A 16,380-nucleotide genomic window follows, 5' to 3' on the forward strand; every position below is an offset into this window, starting at 1 on the left:
ATTATTTTAATTTACTAGTGACTAACTTGTTGAAAATGTCAGCCCTTTTTCTAGTAATCATCCATAGCCATTAGATTCTCAGGAAGTTATGTGGCCTGTGGGTACCTCCTCCATCTATGATAGAATGTTGGAGGTCCCAATTTTTTACAGGAATCCATGACTGCGGAATGTCAGGATTTTCCTGGTCATGTTATACCTGGATGATACCCCTTCCACATTCTACTTTCTGAAATTATTTTTACCTTTCCTTCTGTGAGGAACTTAAAGCCTTGGAGGAGATAAGAGATGTCATATTTAGGGGTGAGCATTCATGCGTCATTTGTTCTCAGGACGTGGACCAGAAATCAATCTATGTTATCTATCAGCCTCTGTGAAATGAATTTTCTCTTTCCCATGCTGAGAGTGATAGTAGTCTACAGGCATTAATATAAAATTTAGAAAGACACTTGAGAATACACCATTTTTTGGAATTGTACTTTTTTTCTTGTTTTTAGTTTTGTTTTGTTTCTTCTTTCTTTAAGGGCCAATGAGTGTTTCCTGTAATTTTTATACCATTAGGTCTCTGTCTATTCACAAGTTCATGGACATCTCTCTTGATTCCACTCGAGAACATTGTCAAGAGTGTTACAGTAACAGCAGCAGGTGGTGCAGCTCTTTATAGTCCTGGAAAGCCTAGTACTGACCAGTGGGGACAGTGCTAAGTCAGTGTACCATCTAGATTCTCTGTATCCTACGGTTCAAGTATATGCCAACCTCAGCAACAGTGTCTTCCCACCAAGTTTTTGGAAGAAGAAAAATAATGTAATTCCTGTGGTTTGCTTTTGAGATGTTGGTTTTTTTCATTTATTTTGGTTTTATTTCAAGATACTCTTGGGTCTTTGCAGCCACTAGTTAATACAATTTGTGATGACTTTTACTGAGGGTAAACAAAATTTGATATTTTGCTGGAGTTGACTGAACCAATAAATCACTTTTAATATTTGATTATTTTAACAATATTAAGTCTTCCAAGAAATCCATGCTTCTTTTCATTTAACTGTCTCCTCTAATTTTTTCACAATATTTGCTATGTTGAATTTTCACATTGTTTTATTCCTTGCTGCATAAGTTGTTTTCTTAATACTATGACAGAATATGTAGAAATAAGCTTGATTTGGGAAATAACCAAGGCTAGCTAAAAGATAAAACAATTATATTTTTATTTATCATAAGGGGGAAAACTCACAAAACAGGAACGAGAAGTCCAAGCTCAGCTGTGCTGCAAGGGAACCACAGAGAAAGAGAGCACCTGGGTCATGTACTATTTTCTCCAGGTCCCAGAAAGCCACACCTTAACTTGGTCCCATCTCTTAAAGTTAATTGGTAGACAACGATTCCCAACCAAGAATATCTAATGAAAGGCATAAAGACAGATAGGATTTATTTTATCTCATGGTTTGAGAAGAAACAATCCTTCATGATGGGAAGAGCTAGTGTGATGCTGCACCATGGGATCAAGAGGCTGTCACGGTGACTCCTCATATCTTCGTGCCTTGGTGGAAGAAGATACATGGAAAATACTGGAAATAGGAGTGGGCTTTGGAATTCAAGGCTTGAGCCTATCAATCCTGTACCTTTGGATTCTCAAACATTTCAAAACAGCACCACCAACTGCGAATCAAAATTTCAAGCACAGGAGCCTGGGCAGAACATTTCACATTCTTATGGCATTCGCTTGATGAGATGTATTGCTTTATGACTTACTTTTCAAATAATAATCTGTGGATAACAATGCTTAGTTAAGTTACTTTCACCTGTTTCAATTGGTGCACAGAAATATTACTCTTTTTTAGCCTGATACTTCATTGGCTCTGAGTACTAATAATTAGTACTAGTAATAACTTTGAGTAGAGTCTTTAGGAATTCCAATATTGAAGATCATATTTAATGTAAAAAGGACCTTGCAATGTTTTGGATATTTTATATCTCTTTTTATAACTTAGAGTGCCTAGAAAAGATCTATCTCCTGTTCTCATCATCCCCATCTCTATAGAGGTAACCTTAACTGCTGTTCTTGAATATCAACGATTGATCTGGCTTCTTCCAGCTGAATTCAAGATGATGGATATGGCAGGTTTGGGGTATCCATCTAGAGTACTTATCTAAAAGATCCCCAAGGTAAGATATAAGGCAGAAAGGAAGTTCTTCACTGATGCCTAGAAAGTAATAGAGAAGTAAAGGCAAGAGTCATCCTCCTAGAAATGTATATTAGTCAGGTTTCTCTAGAATAACAGAACTTATAGAATAAATACATATGTGTGTATTTGATATATATTTGTAAGATTTATTACAAGTACTTACAGGCCGTCTTCCAACTAATGCAAAATTAATGGCCTATGAAGGGAAGGTTCAAAAAACCAATAGTTGCTCAGTCTACAAGACTTGATGCCTCAGAAGGTCTTGGTCTTCAGTCTTTAGCAGAATCCCAAAGTAGGCTCTAATGCCAGTGAAGCAACACTACTCCCTGGGTGAGAGCAAGCAAGCATGGAGCAAAAGTGTCCTTCTTCCATGTCCTTATATGCTTCCAACAAAACGTGTGTCAAAGATTAAATATGGATTTTCCCTGATCAAAATATTTGGGTTGAAGGTGTGCATTCCTACTTCAAAAATTCAGAGTAGAGGTGGATCTTTCCACTTCAAATTAATCACAATCCCTCAGAAGTATGCCACTCCAGTTTCGGGTTTTAGTTGATTCCAGATGGCTCATTTGACAACCAAGAATAGACACCAATTGTCCATCCCTGTCAGCTTGGCACACAATCATATTGCCTTATGTCATGGATAAATTCCAATACATAATAATACATGAACATGGTAGAACTCCCATACATAGTCACAACCTCATTATAAATATAAAATAGGTACAATGCACCATGGGTAATATTCTTTCAGTATCTCAAACTTATATGATAGCAATTGACATTGTTTAAATGGAGGCTACATCACTCAGTGAATAAATTGAGGAAAGAAACCACAAATATCTCTACAAATGCATTTTTAACAAAATATGACAGAAACACTCTTGTCAATTATAGCCGTCGATACTGAATCTGGTCACATGTCTGTCCCTAGAGCTGCTATTTAGTAATTACCTCCCTCTGCTAACCATTCTGTATTTTCTTCACTCCAGTAAAACACCTCAATAGTTCTTGACTCTTTTTCTAGAGGAGTGAACCACATTTTCATACCTGACAGGTCTCTGTCCATTGTTGTTATTCCAGGGTTAGGCTATTTTACTTTCCCATTGACATTAATGACAGGACACAGTAGCACCAAGAGACACCCTATGGAATGTCTGTACTACAGACTTAATCTTTTTTACTTCTATCATGAAGAAGCAATTCACTCTCCCTCATGGTAATCTGGGTCAGTCACCCTTCTGCATACATGAAGGCCTTTCTTAGCCTGTTGGGTTAATGACATGAGAAGATTATGTGGCCAGAGAATTGTACCATAATGAGGTTCAGTACTGGTTTCTGCTGTTGACAGATATTAGACTCAGCAGCAGCCATAGACAGGTCATCATTGATGAGTAGAAATCCATGTTGTGGAGCCCATGCATAACCTCCATCTCTGCTCCCATGGTCACTTTGTGCATGGACCCATAGGGCAATAACAGGAATAGCTGGGGAAAGAATATGACTGTCCACATAACATGCCATCCTATTTTCTCAGTTAATGAACACCCAATCAGAAAAAGACTTCTTTTGATGAACATGTACATGGGATGTAGACATCTTCCAATCCTTTACCAATTTGGAGAGATCTATCCACATCTATCCCCAGATGTGTTTCTTACTAATTTTCCAATCATGTTCTTTCTAAGTCCCAGACCATCCAGCAAATCCAGCAAATGAATCAGTGAATAATTGCACATGTGGCCATTTTCCTTCTAAATCAAATGTATGAACAATGTGTACTTCCTAAAGTTCTGCCTGCTCTGAAGATTTCCCATTGCTGGTGTCTTTCAGACCTCTCTTAGAAAGGCTTCATAATGCTGCAGTTGTTCACAGCTGGATGTTGCCTGCATATCATTCAGAACAATCCATAAACCACAACACAATATTTTCTTCCTCATCCAACTGAACATAAGCAACACCCCATGAAGTTATAGGTTCCTTTTGGTGGGCAGAAGATGGTCCTGTACAGAAATCTCAAGGTCCAAATCAGGAGCAGAAGGAGACGAAGCATGAGCAAGGAACTCAGGACCGCGAGGGGTGCACCCACACACTGAGACAATGGGGATGTTCTATCGGGAACTCACCAAGGCCAGCTGGCCTGGGTCTGAAAAAGCATGGGATAAATTTGGACTAGCTGAACATAGCGGACAATGAGGAAGAATGGGAACTCAAGAACAATCGCAGTGGGTTTTTGATCCTACTGCACATACTGGCTTTGGGGGAGCCTAGGCAGTTTGGATGCTCACCTTAGGAGACCTGGATAGAGGTGGGCGGTCCTTGGGCTTCCCACAGGTCAGGGAACCCTGATTGCTCTTCGAGCAGATGAGGGAGGGTGACTTGATAGGGGGAGGGGGAGGCAAATGGGAGGTGGTGGCGGGGAGGAGGCAGAAATCCTTAATAAATAAATAAATTAAAAAAAAGAAGATGGTCCTGTAACAGGAGTAGAAACCATAGATAATTGGACAACTTCTACATGTAACTTGCCTTAAGTGCCTGATTGGGCAATATCACATATATGCCACTTTCATTTGATAATAGATTGATACTGTGCACATCTTAATCTTTGATGTCGTGGGTCAAATAACATCCAACAAATGACAGGAATCTCAGGTCACATGGTTAGTTGGTGGCCCATTATCAAACATTAAATTTTCACTAAGGCCCAATAGCAGGTCCAGGGCTATTTTTTGAAGGGAGAATAATTTTCTGTAGATTATGGTAGAGCCTTTCTCCAAAATCTCAGATGTCTCTTCTGTGATTCATCTCTAGGGGTCTGCCAAAGGCTCCAAACAGCATTCCTGTCTGCCACTGACACCTCAAGTGCTATTGGTTCTGCTGAATCATATGGTGCATATGAAAGAGCAGCCTGTATAGCAGCCTGGAAATATTGAAGAGCCTTCTCCTGTTACAGGCCCCGCACAAAGTTAACAGCTTTCTGAGTCACTTGGTCAATGGACTGGAGTAATATACACAAGTAAGGATATTTGAGAACTTTTTTTCTTGTAAAAAATAAAACAAAATGTTTTTGTATACTTCTCATCTATTTGGTGCCTGGAAACATAATGAATAAATAGCCAGTATGAAAAATGTCCATATGACTCATGGCAAATAGAGAGACAGTATGTATTCTAACAGCAGGCTCACAAAGGTGTAATCTACTGGTCTGTTCTAATTCAACTAACTATGAATATTCTGTATTACCCTTCACCTTGGTGTCAACTAACATGAGATCATAGCCCAGGAATAATAGAGTCTTAAGATTAGAGCTCTTAAGAATCCTTCTCAAGGTTCAATTAAAGACACCACAATAAGCAAAAGGAACTAAAATGTGAAGGTTAAAAAATTTACTCACAACAGGATCTGTTTATCCATGTTTCTTTATTCTTATTTTCTTCTTATTCCAAATTCCCTTGTTACAAATGTTTCCAGTCATATATACCCTTATAACCAGCAATTCCCCAGCCCTAGCAGGTTCCAGGACTGGAATTCTTTTGTCCCATAGAAATCAGGTAAAAGTTTTGACACACACACACACACAAACACACACACACACACACACACACACACACACACACACACACACACACAGAACCAAGGCTGTCAGTTTGAAGGTAGGAGTGGCTAGTGCACATTCGGTGAACTCTTTATTGGAGAAAGTTAATTAAGAGAGGAATTAAATCACCAGGGAATTCTAGAGGGGAAGGTTAGTGTACTACGCTACATTTTTAGGTTGTGAGGCAAAGAACTAAAAGCTTTATTTCAGTAAAATTATGCATAAGGCACTGATTGATTTTCTTTTTTTAAATCAACGTGTTGTTTTTTTTTTCTCCCAGAATGTATATGAGGTAACCAGGTAATCTATGTGAACAGTCAGGGGGAGGCTAGTGTGTCCTGATCTGAGTAGCACATTCACCACACATGCAATTTCTAGGGGCCTACATCTGGATTTACAGTTATCACTCTAAGTAGAAACAAAGAGGAGACACAAAGAGGAGACCCAGGTCTCTAAATGATCAGTTTCGAGGTATGCTGTTATCAACCAGCTGTTCTCATTGTGAGCATTGTGGTCCAGCAGGAAGATCTCTGGGTTACAGTTAATTATATCAACCAGCTAGATGCTAAATGTAAATCAAGCCCCTAGGTTGCTATGCCTACCTATGCTGTGTTCCCAGCTGCTGGGGAGCTCCATAGCCAGGTCCCCTCTGAGAAAAGGTGCTTCTTTGTCAGATCCAGTGGTTTTTGTGATTCCGTGAAATAAATGTTTGATATTATTGTTGCCACTTACTGGAATAGTTAACTTGTCTGTATTCCCATATAAACTGAAAGCTTTGTGGAGAACAACCCTTCTTTTCTTCCCCAAAGGAATATAAAAACATGCAGGACGAACATGGTTAAGTCAGTCAGTTTGTTTTACCCCTGAGAGTCAATTAGCCAGGTTTTCATATGCTATAATGAATCTTAGCTGGACGCTGAGAGATTTAACGGAGATTAACCCCAAAATAAACCTTGATATTAAATTAGGACTAGATATACTTCAAGACTGAGTTATACCTCTCTTGATCATACAGTCTAAGTATGCTTCACTCTAGCCCAAGCACAAGAAGAAACCCACAATAAACTCTGCTTGAATAAGCAAGAGCCAGAGACTACATAGCCCAGAAACCTACTGTAAAAACAAATACTTGTGCCCTAAAAATAAATTATAATAATAAATATCAATAAAATGATTCCTAATGACATGGTCAGTGCCTTTAACACTCAAGTACAGCTGCTGGTCTGGCCTGTCACCTGGGTATCATTTCCCTTTAAGAGACAAGCCCCTTCTACTCCCAATCTCCCCTCTCCTGCTGAGGCACGCTGTCTCTCACCTCCTCTCTAGAACTCTCAGTCTCTCTCTGGTCTGCCCTTCTTCTGGAAGGCAGCTTATGCCTCACTCCCTTCTTCCCCCTCTTCTCTCCCTTCCCTCCTTCTTTCCGTTTCTTTTTCTTCTTCGCCTTCCTTCTCTCTTCTTCTCTTCCCCCTCCAGTAAATATATTCTATACCCAAACTCTCTCCACATGTCTTTTCTGTCTGTCTCCTACTTGCTAGGGGGCCCTCATAGCCTCAGGTCACCATGAAAAAAAAAGAAAAAAAAAATATCCGCTTTTGCTCTATATTTCTTCTAATAACTACTAATAAATATGAAATATGCTTTATTATTCTTTCTGAAGTTTTTGGTTAAACTGCATATCAGAAAGGCATTGTTATTTTGCACATAGATTTAAGGTTTAGAATGTAAACATTGTATTACACTTAATGAAATATAAGTATATATGTATATATGCGTGTATATACATATATATATAATTACTAAACTTAATTTCTATACTCTGAACATGTTACAATAATGTAGCATAAATAATAAATACCCAGAGACAGATATTGGTGTTCTGAGACATCAAAGAAGAAAAGCAGCCAACCACTAGAGGTAAGAGAGCTCTTATCTCTACGAAATCTTCAGACAGAAAAGAGATCAAGTTACTGTCTTATCCCATCTTGTTTTCCTCTCTAGTTTTGGTATTAAAGGCAAACACCACCACTGCCAGGCCTCTAAAGTTAACTAGTGTGGGTACTGTGTTTAAAGGTGTGTGCCACCACTGCCTGGTCTATATGGCTGGCTAGTGCGGCTATCTTTCACTCTGATCTTCAGGCAAGTTTTATTTGTTATATCATAAACAAAATATCACCATACAATAACATCTTCCCATTTTGACCTCTACATTACTGTCATGCAATTCATTGTATCTGCTGATTTTTTTTGTTTTTACTATATTTATTTTGTTTGATCTCAGTTTTTTTATTGATAAAAGGAGAATAAAGAAAAAAAACAAATTTCCACCTCCTTCCAGCCTCCCATTTCCCTCCCCCTCCTCCCACTCTTCTCCCCCTCCTCCCACCCCTCTCCCCCTCCCCCCACCCTTCTCCCCCTCCCTCTCCAGTCCAAAGAGCAGTCAGGGTTCCCTGCCCTGTGGTAAGTCCTAGGTCCTCCCCCCTCCGTCCATATCTAGGAAGGTAAACATCCAAACTGGCTAGGCTCCCACCAAGCCAGCACATTGCGTAGGATCAAAACCGTGTGCCATTGTCCTTGGCGTCTCATCAGCCCTCATTGTTCGCCATGTTCAGAGAGTCCAGTTTTATCCCATGCTTTTTTGGTAATGTATCTGCTGATTTTTAAGAACTTTGCTTGTATTGATGTCTAGTTCCATTCAGGCAAGTGTAACACTATTTTTCCAATGAAAGAATTGAGGTAATTTCTACAGATCCAACACACACTTTGTCCCCCATAAACATTTTTAAAACATACATACAAAGGATTTCTCCTGGGGTAATAAGGTGGATTGTCTTTGTATACCTTTTATTATTTATCTTTTATTCATTTCTCAAATCTAACTTTTGTTTCTAGTGAATCCTCAATAATTCTTCCCCTTGTAGATATATAACAATTTTGCTCTGTATTTAGCCTTTCTGTGTCATATGTTATATAAAATTCCCTTGTGCATTGCTGCCATATGAAATAAAATAAAAGCAATTGATCCTTGCTATAGTTTGCACAGGCATGGATCTATTTCCAAGAATCTGAAGATGTTTGATACTTTGAACAAAGGCCATCCTCTCTATTTATTGGCTAGCACAATGAACACAATATTGAAAAGGAAGAAATGACTGTTGTCTTATCAAATCCGTTAGAAAAGTCTCTCGTGGGAAAAATTGGTTTGTGACTCCCATCAACTCAAATAAGGACCAAAAGTCATGACTGATGTGGTATTTTTTTATGTATGCTGTAAATACCATTGGTTAATAAAGGAACTGTCTTAGACCTATGAAAGGGCGGAGTGGAGCTAGGCATGGAAAAACAAACTGAATCGTGGAAGAAAGGAGGTGGAGTCAGGTGGAGTCTGACAAATGTGTCAGAAACTTTCTGGTAGGCCATGAGTCTCGTGATAAAATATAAAATACAGAAAATGGGTTAATACTAGATGTAAGATCTAGCTAACAATACACTTAAGTGATTGACCAAGCAGTGATTTAATTAATATAGTTTCTGTGTGATTATTTTGGGAGTCTGGGCAGCCGTGAAACAAACAAGCATCCTCTTACAACAAATTGAGACACCAACATGGGTAACTACATCCACATAAAAACCTGAGAAGGCTTAAAAAGGAATTTTAGACACAGAAGAATGGAGTTAAACATGGCTTTTGGTAACCACAATTTAGCTTTTCTAGGAGGGCTCATGGTGAGCAGGGATGAAGCAGCTACTTTAAGAGAGAGGAGCAGAGAAAAATGTAGAGCTCAATAAAAATCAATAAAAAAGAGTGAGGTATAATAAAAACTGCTTGGCTTCTTTATAAATGGCAGATTCCTCATTTGTCAGTACAAATGGCTGGAAAGGTCTGTACTATTTTGAGAGGTCCAGCTATGGAGCATTTAAATGGGGTTTGTGAGAAGATTGCTACAACTTGCTTAATGGCAACATAGACCCACTGTGTGCCTGAAAATGGGGCTGTGAGCATGGCTCTCACTAAACAGACCTCTGCCTCACCATGTTGGACTTGGCAAAGCCAAAAGGCAAAGCAGCCTTAGTACTAGGAGGCTGCAGCTTAGCATTTTATGAAGGGCTTCTGGTCAGAAAATTACAGATACACAAGAAAGACAGATTCAGATAAAAAAAATTGATCTCTAAATGGGTCACAGAATTGGATAAATGTATGTAGGTGTGGGAGAGAGAAGAAAAAGAGTATAGAGAGTTATAAAAAGAGGTAAATTGTTTTTAAAAAATAAATCAAAGTCTTTAAAGAAACAGTAAACGTGTAGAATAAGTAATAGAATAAGCAAAAATAAGCCATGTAAAGATGGAAAATATATGGAGAGTCTGAATTATGCATATTATTGCATTTTCTTTGATTTTTTTGACTCTGAGTGAGCTAAGTACAGAGAGACATTTCATTGTACAGACTATTAAACTTAACCAGTACATGTATTCTAAAGGTATCTTGACTTCAAAGTTTGGGTCTAAGGATTTGTTGCTTAGAAAAAGAAGTTCTGCTTTTGTTTCCACATAATATGAAAACCTGTAGATTTTTTCCAGATTAATGTTTTTTGATGAACCAAGACCCTCCAAAAGGTCATCATGAGCACCTCCCCAAAATACTTCATTCAACAAAAGCAGGAAGCAGTTTGGAGAGGATTATGCCCAAATTCCCTAAATGACTATAAAAATGTTTGTTTACATTTAAAGGGGGATATGTTATAGAGAGACGAATACTTTGCATTCATATGGATCTTGGTTTATTGATATAAATTTAAGGTCAAAACAAAAAAAACAAATTTAAGGTCAATTCTGTTATATGTATATTTCTGATCTTGATTAAGGTATTGTGTTTGTGCAGCTCATTTTAAAATGTAATGTATAATTAAGAAATATAGGTTAAAAGACAATCACCTATGTCAAGCTTGTAGTTAGATTTTCTAGATATATAGCGATATATTTCAATTAGATAGATAATCATCAAACCTTTCAAAATATAGCATTAAAATGTTTAAGAACTTAGGTCTTTTCATGACAGTGAGACACATCTGTTCCTGGCAGCACCAAGCTACTTCCAGAGGAAGATGGCCGTTGAAGAGTTTCGTTATGAAGTTTTCTGACTTTTGGACAAGAAACTGCTCTAGCCTAAACTGCTTGATGAGCTGGACCTGCAGGACCCACAGAAAAATGACTACTTAACTTGCCTAAGGAAGGTGAGATGGTCCTTTGGGGTTCCTGTTTCATGAAAGAATCTGCCAAACTTTCTGCAGGACACAGAAGAAAGTCACTGACAAACTACCAATATAGGTGGACCTGTCTTTGAAATTTCCTGCTTCATGGAAAAGTCTACTGAATAGTATGGGCCTGTAGGCTGAATATGGGTGCCCCAATGTTACAGAAGAACTTTGGGTGACTCTCCAGGCAGTGAGATGTTTCTGTCAATTCTTGAGCTTTGGCTTACAATGCACTTTCTGTTAACTTAGTTAATATTATATCCTTCTGTAGTCTTTGATGGAGTTGAAAAATTTGTAGTTATAGTTTTCCTTAGTTATAATAAAAGATAAAGTAGATATAAATATTATAATTGTAATTCTTGCTTGATAACTGTTTTGTTGTATGTAATTTTTCTATGTTAAAGTTAAAACATTCCTTTTTATTTAAGCAGAAAAGGGGAGGTAATATGGGATTCCCCTCTGCATGCTGTGAATATCACTAGTTAGTAAAGAAACTGTCTTAGGCCTGTGATAGGGTAGATAGGGTAGAGCAGAGCTAGGCAGGGAAAAGTATGCTGAAAGAAAGGAGGTGGAGTCAGGGAGAAGCAATGGAGCCACCACCAGAGACAGACACATCAGAACCTTGCCAGTAGGCCACAAGTCTCATGGTAAAGTATAAAATACTAAAAATGGGTTAATACTAGATGTAAGAGCTAGCTAGCTAGCAATACACTTAAGTGATTGGACAAACAGTAATTTAATTAATATAGTTTCTGTGTGATTATTTTGGGACTCTGGGTGTTTGGAAAACAAAAAGGCAGCCTTCTACAACACATATATGATATGATATCCATGTGTTGTTTTCAATGTTTTGTCAAGTTGAAGGTATTATTTCTAATGCCTCACTGCTTTCAGCCAGTGGTCTTTGGTGTAGTCACTGCATACAGATGTATTTCTGCATCAGAAAAATAAATAAAACATGAAGGACAAGTGCATAACACAGTACATCAGGAATCCACAGCATAGTGATATTAATTGAATTGTTTTCTTTAAAAGTCTATTAATTTTAAGCCGGCTGAGTTAACAGTATGTTAACAAGATGAGTATTTGTACCTAAATGATCCCAAATACATTTTTAACTTGACTGTGACTTAACTGTATGTTTGATTTATTAAGGCAAACATCAAACATCATTTATCAGAAATGTTATAGAATATAATTTATTACAAAATTCAGGTGCATGGGTTATTTTTGTGTGTCCATGTTTAATCCCCTTAGACCTTAGGGTTACAAAATATTTTCTATTCCTGACATTTACCTTAAATATATGCACAAACATGTTACATAGATATATGGTCCCATATATATAACTGTACATACATACACATTTGTCTGCATACTTGTACATGTAACATCTTAATATATTTATATGTATATACCTTCCTATATACCACATTGTACTTTTAAAACTATAATTATTCATCACATTTACTTTCCATGGTAAACTGCCTTAATGAAGTCTCCAAGGAAGTCTTAAGTCATTAAGAGAGGATTGCCAGTGTTCTTCCCAATCGAGAAGTGCCTGCTGAAACACATTTTACAAATAGTTTGTGTAGATGTGTATAAACATTCTGTAACATATTTGATTAATACTCCTGGGCATAATGTTTTTAAATGTACTGTTCACTTGATGTTCCGTATCTCTAATCATAACCTTGCTAATGCTATAATTTAGGGGACTGTGACAAACCAGAGGAGGAATCTGCAGTACAAGTGTTCTCAGAAATGCCATCCAATGGGATTATGTGCCTAATCGATAGCATTATTCTGGAGTTTGAGTCCTCAAAGATTCAGTCATATGCTTTATGTACTGTTTATACGTGGGGACATTTTCTGCCCCAGAGACATTTGAAACACTAATGGTTTTTCACATATTTATGACTCTGAAGAGATTTTAAGCACAAGTCAGAAACTTTTAATTGCTTGTAGGCATTTGAAATTACAGGAAACTTTCAGAAATACAATGCAAACACTTCAGTGTTATTAAGGCCACAAGGAAATGTTCATCTACATTCCGAAGGGAGGTTATGTTACAGATGAATTTATATTTATCTTTGTGCCCTCTCTGGGGACCATGCCCATTCCAGATGCAGGTGGCCTGTGGATCTGTAACCCTGAGAGAATCATGCTGAAGCAGGGAGGGAGGAGACAGAGGAGAGTTTTCCTTTCAAACTTACAAGCAGGGCCAGAAAGGGCATCAGGGTTCTGGGAATGTACTCTCCTTTGAAAAAGGCATTCTTGTGAGACTCAGGCTGATATTTGAACAAAGCCAGTTCCATTATTTACAAGGGAAATAACTGGGCTGACCAAGCAACTAGAACAGCAGCATTCCAGAGCCCAAACCCACCTCAATCACCTCAGGGGGTTCATACAGTACAGCCCACATTCTCACAGACACCTCCTGACACCCAAGAAATTCTGTTCTACCTACATCAGCTCTTTCATCCTAATAGCAGAGCTCTGTTTAATTTTGTCAAGGCTCACCTGCAACCCACCCCTGAGTACTTAGAGTTCTTAAAAGCTATTACAGCCTCTTGTAAAATTTGTCAAAAGTCAGACCCATGACCACATAATATAGCTTCCCTTTTTCCACCCACCAGGCCAGGGGCTCCCTTCGAGGAACTGACTGGCAGATTGATTTTACTTATATTTCCACAGTCAGATGAGTTAAATATCTCCTGGTTTTGGTGGACAGGGGAGGGACTGGAAAGCTTGTCTGTTAAAGGAACAGAGCAGACTATTACAATTATGGCTAAACTGATTTTGTGTGAGGCCAGTGTAGCTGAGTACAATTTCTCTGGGCTGCTGATTGCAACAGCTGTATGGATGGAGTCTAGAGAATGACATGGTTTAGCCCTTCCTCTTCTCTCCCTTCTTATTCCATTTCCTCCTCCTGCTCCTCCTCCATGTTCCCAGGACCATAAATGAGAAGGTATAACTGACTTGTTCAGGGCTGAGCTCATACACCTTACTTATTTTCTGCATCTGGGATAGCCACAAGTCTGCATTCACCACTGCGTTTTCAAAAGGAACGTCTTTGTTTTATCCAAAAGCACCTGTAACATGATCCCCTGGAGACAAAATCATTTGTCAGCAAAATGATAAGATCATTAAGTATTGGTAAAAGCAGTACAGCACAGGATGAAGTCAAGCGTTGTCTGTCTGCCAGTAGTGTTTAGACCAGCAGCTTGCATTGTTACCTATTTCCTTTGGAAATCTAGAGTTTCTGAAATGTCTTTCCTACTCAAAGTTGATGTAAGTCCCAGTCTCTGGCCTCCAACTTCGGAGGCCCAGCCCCTGTGCCTGCCAAGCCTCCATCCCTCCAGGAGGAGTGTCAAGGTGGCCCACCAAGCATTGGCTCCTCCCCTGGAGGACGGACAAGACAGTCTCTTTGTGGTCTGTGTGTGTCTTGTCATCAGCCCGTTACCCCACTCCTGCCCCCACCCCCATCACCCCTTCCGTGGTAGCCTTGGTGGCTTTCTGATTCCCCTCTGGGACCACCCGAGAGCACAGGAATCCCATTAAACCTGGATATCCTTTAACTCGGCTTGTTGTGATTTGGCTTGATTGGTTTTTTTTTCATCAGCAGAGAGCTCTCGTTAGGAAATATTCCTAACAGTTGATGATGTTGCTAATCATGGGATCCCAGCGTTTTTTTTTTTTTTTTTTTTGGTTTTTCGAGACAGGGTTTCTCTGTGGTTTTGGAGCCTGTCCTGGAACTAGCTCTTGTAGACCAGGCTGGTCTCGAACTCACAGAGATCCGCCTGCCTCTGCCTCCCGAGTGCTGGGATTAAAGGCGTGCACCACCACCGCCCTGCTTTTTGACTGTTAACGGTGGAGAACTTTGAGGGCGGGATAAAGGTGGCTCTTAGTGACACTGAATTTGCATCATGAAGGAAATGATTATCAAACTTCCCAGGAATGCTCTCCAAGGCGATAGTTACTGACATCAAGTTTTATAATGTTTTATATCAATGCAGAAGTTGCAGCTGGAATTTCATTTCACATTTTACTAGTGCTGCTTGCATGGAGCATCTGATTCTTTTTCTCATTTATCATCTTATTTTACTAAGTGATGATACAGATCCTAGTATTGTCTACAGGCCCTGATCTTCTGTCTCCTTCTTGATCTAATCTGGTGTGGAAGCTTTTCATTGATTTATTATTATGCTTATTGCGTTTTTCACTTCCTGCTTCACTTCAGTTTGAGTTTTCTTTGGTGTTGCTAACTCTTTATCAAATTCAGTTTTCATAGACTGAATTGTCCTCATTTTTCGAGGACAAACCGTTTGCTTGCGTCTTCCTGTCCTCCAATCACTTCAATCCTGTCCTCATTGACTTCAGGAGCTTGCTTCCTCTTTATGTACTTTGACGTTATTGAGAATACTTCTGTGTGGTGTGTGTGTGTGTGTGTGTGTTTTCTATTTCTCATATTTTATGTACTTTGGTCTTCTTAGAGAACACAGCCATGGAAAATTGGGGGAGCGCATCGTAGTTTGTGTTATGCAAACTAGCATTATGTTTTTGGGTGGTTGTTTTTTTCTGTATGCGTTTATAGGCCAGGAACTGAAATCCCAAAATGAAGCGTTAGTTTGAACAATTTCAACAGAGAGTGGTCAAAACTCAGGATAAGAGAGTCGGATATGGAGAGCAGCGTCCTCCTAGATCCAGTTCTGCTCTAGGCTGGCAGCAAGCATGCGGGGAGACTGTGCAGAGCGGGTCCAGGGCAGCCTGACAGCTGGAGCTGTGTGGAAGGCAGCCAGAGACGGAGTGGGCGGGGCAGTTCGATGTGGGAGGAGGGGGCGAGAATGACACTCGAACGGAAACAGTTTATGAGAGACTGTGACTCATTGGCTGGATGTAAGGGAAGATTGGAGCTTGGGCAGGGTGACGAAAGCGGAAGCTGGGAAACCTCGTGGGTAAGGACCGGGAAGTGGACTGCTGAGGGAAAGCCAGCGGCGCAGAGGACCCATTCGCTGTCGTTCCTCCACCGTGGAGAGCGGCGTGTGCAGACCTAGGTGTCGCGGGGACGCGAAAACTCCGCGGAGCCGCAGTCGCCGCGAGGCGGCCTGGGGAAGTCAGCAGCGCAGTGGCGGGAACCGCAGCCCGGCGGCCCTGGAACCTCCCAGGTCAGAGGAGCTGCGGGGCTGGGACCCAGGAGGGAAGGCGCTTGGGATGGGGGTGGGGAGGCAATTTCTTTGATGCACATAAGGAAGCCGGCTGTGAAGTTGACCTGTGAATTTCTTTCCTTCTTGGTAAAATTTAAATAATATCAACTGGACGATCCTGATTTTTTTCATTGAATTTCTGGTTGCTAAAC

At 39.6% G+C, this 16,380-nt stretch overlaps 1 protein-coding gene across 1 annotated transcript in view; it reads left to right on the forward strand.

The window, feature by feature from the left end:
* The first annotated feature begins 15,992 nt into the window (after positions 1 to 15,992).
* Positions 15,993 to 16,380, forward strand: part of LOC142832736 (uncharacterized) — a 32,810-nt gene continuing 32,422 nt past the window's right edge. The window contains 1 exon segment of the mRNA XM_075943470.1: positions 15,993 to 16,189. The gene's annotated coding sequence lies outside the window, so the exon portion shown is untranslated.

Source organism: Microtus pennsylvanicus, chromosome 1 (genome assembly GCF_037038515.1).
Source record: "Microtus pennsylvanicus isolate mMicPen1 chromosome 1, mMicPen1.hap1, whole genome shotgun sequence".
NCBI lineage: Eukaryota > Metazoa > Chordata > Mammalia > Rodentia > Cricetidae > Microtus > Microtus pennsylvanicus.